This window comes from Kryptolebias marmoratus, linkage group LG17 (genome assembly GCF_001649575.2).
Source record: "Kryptolebias marmoratus isolate JLee-2015 linkage group LG17, ASM164957v2, whole genome shotgun sequence".
Classification (NCBI taxonomy): Eukaryota; Metazoa; Chordata; class Actinopteri; order Cyprinodontiformes; family Rivulidae; genus Kryptolebias; species Kryptolebias marmoratus.
Window position 1 is genome coordinate 4362219 of NC_051446.1, and position 2592 is coordinate 4364810.

Sequence of the window (2592 nt, forward strand, 5' to 3'; positions counted from 1 at the left end):
TGTAATCATCAAAATTAAACGAAATAAACATTTGAAATATATGAGTTTGTATGTAATGTATGAATATAATATACAAGTTTCACTTTTTAAATGGAATTACTGAAATCAATCTACTTTTTCATGATATTCTAATTTTATGACCAGCACCTGTAGTGTGTGTGTGTGTGTGTGCCCGAGGCTACAGCTGCAAATGTCCCAGGGGGAGGTCTCAGAAAGTGAATTCAGTGAAGACTCAAAGTTAGTTAACCCTGAGTTTATGAAAACTCTTGAGTCTTCTGAGAGTCTATCACCATGGTAACAGAGTTTACGCCTGTTTCTGCCAGCCTCCTCCCACCTGAAGCGGCTGTCTGACGGGAGTTAGTCATTTTGAATCAATCTGACTGATATCAAAGCAGAATTACTTCATAAAACCTGACATCAGGAGAGATGTTTTCACCTAGACTGAATGTGCTCTCATTCCCACTTGTTTTTTTGTTTTTTAACTCTATCACTTTTCATCAGATTCACTCGTTTACCTCAGTAGCATTATCTAACCTCATACCTTGGATATAATTAACAGAAATTATTTTGCTGAATAAAACATATCTACAATTGCCACAAAATAAAGACAATAGTGATGTGTGAGTTCTGACAGAATCATTCCAAACTCATGAGTCATTTTGCTGAATTGGGAATCATGATTGTGGTTCTCCATTAATTTATTAACTCACAGATTCGTCCCTCCTACAGCTAGTTAGCTTTAGGTGACTGCAAAGAAGAGACCAGGCTACATGTCACTCTTGCCAAGTTACCTAACTATAATAACTCTGATGGTGGTGATAACAGAGTAATCCTGAGAGATTAATTGGTGTTCATTAGTGTTTAGTGGTTATTAAATAAAATTCCTACAGATATAAGACAACATCAGTCCAGAGGCAGGCAGGGAGATAAAATGTAGATTTCTTTTACACTTTACAAAGTCATAAACCAAAATATTATTTGAAAAATAAAAAAGTGTTAAAATCAACCCTGTCATCACTAAATATCATTTTATTTCTGTAATGAAAATAAACTTTAACACCAGTTGATGGCCTCAACCATTTCAAGCACATGAAGCTGAAGTGTCACCAGACACTTATGGATTATACAAACCAGTACTGACTCATTCCACACGGTTTTATACATTTATATCAATATGTTTGAAACATGAGTATTAAGGCTTTATCAGGTCAGGCGCAGTTCTGACAAACTGCCAGCAGGTGTCGCTGTGCTGACTGTGGGAAGCAGTTGTGTCCAAGTGGTTCAGTTTCACCTGAGAACTGGCCCAACTCGGGTTTTCCTGCGGTTGCCATGGTGACTCCATTGCCCCGTTGATGATGACGTTGTTTTGCACACGTGCACGCTCTTAGATCAAGGTTAGGAAATATGGAGTTATTTAACCTCAGTTCAATCAACCTTTCTGAAATTAAAACCCGGAGGTTCCCCTCTGGGGAAAGTTTATGGATAAACTCAGAGTTTGATAAACCTATTCTCTGGAATTCCTTCCCAATCTAAAACCACACTGATAATAAATAAAAACTATATTTTTAAAACTGGTCCAAGCCTGCCTGTCTTCCTGTCGGAAGCGTACTCCAGTGGATTAAATCAAACCAAGGAGGGTGAACAGCGGGCCGAGGCGGACAACAACTGAACGGACCTCCTGAGACCCAAGCTTTTGTTTGCTGTGTATTTTTGTTCGGTGCAATGTCCTCGTATGACAGGGGTGGCCAACCCTGGTCCTGGAGAGCCACTATCCTCCAGGTTTTACTTGTTTCTCTGCTCCAGGTGGTGTGCGCTACCGAAACTTAGCACAAGTTGTGTAGACAATGAAAGCACTATGGACAACGTTGGCCCTGTGTTGTTGGTGTTTTTTAAACTTATGGGGATTCTCCTGAGACTTCAGGAAGAGAGGCGCAGTGGAAGAAATGCTCTGGATGCCGCGATTGTTGCGCAGAGTAGGACAGCTGTTATCCGCTGGAGATTCAGGCTTTACAGCGCCTTCAGCTGGGGGACAGACAGCATAAACGTTACAGGGTAAGCTAACGCTGTTGTTTATATTCCTACCTTCTCGCTTTATGCTTACATCTGGTCACACCCACGACCAATGAGTGAACAGGAGCTAAGCTTGCGCCGCGCACAAAGCAGGGCTGGCCCGACTCCGAAGCAGGGACCAAAAAAGCAGGGGCCGAGTGCGAAAAAATGCAGATGTGAACGCTCGCAAAGCGAGCCGAGTAGAGTGGAGCCGGTGTGACAGAACAACTGGTGGCGAGAATAACTGGTTCAAACCTATGCGCACCGCAGATGTTTCTAAAGCATAGGTGGCTGTGTTGATGCCTGGTGAAAATGTTGCTAACGTAATAAAACTGTTCGCAAAAAGTTAATCAGACATCATATCTGGCGAATAAATTTCTGTTTTCGCAGGCTACACTGACGTGGCAAAGAATTGATATTCACAGAAAAGCATTCAGAGCAAAGAATCTTGCACAAAGAACAGAGTCGTTCACACGACCAGATTGACTTGTGACACATCTCCCTCATATATAAGCATACAAGAATCAAACTGCTGGCATGCAG

At 41.7% G+C, this 2592-nt stretch overlaps 1 protein-coding gene across 9 annotated transcripts in view; it reads right to left on the bottom strand.

The window, feature by feature from the left end:
- mcm9 (minichromosome maintenance 9 homologous recombination repair factor) overlaps positions 1 to 2592 on the bottom strand; it is a 35097-nt gene that overhangs the window by 29785 nt on the left and 2720 nt on the right. The window contains exon 1 of one of the 9 annotated variants that reach the window (XM_037981068.1): positions 2083 to 2136. The exons of the other annotated variants lie outside the window; for them this stretch is intronic. The gene's annotated coding sequence lies outside the window, so the exon portion shown is untranslated. Of the gene's footprint in view, positions 1 to 2082; positions 2137 to 2592 lie in introns of those variants that run through there. 9 annotated transcript variants of the gene reach the window in all.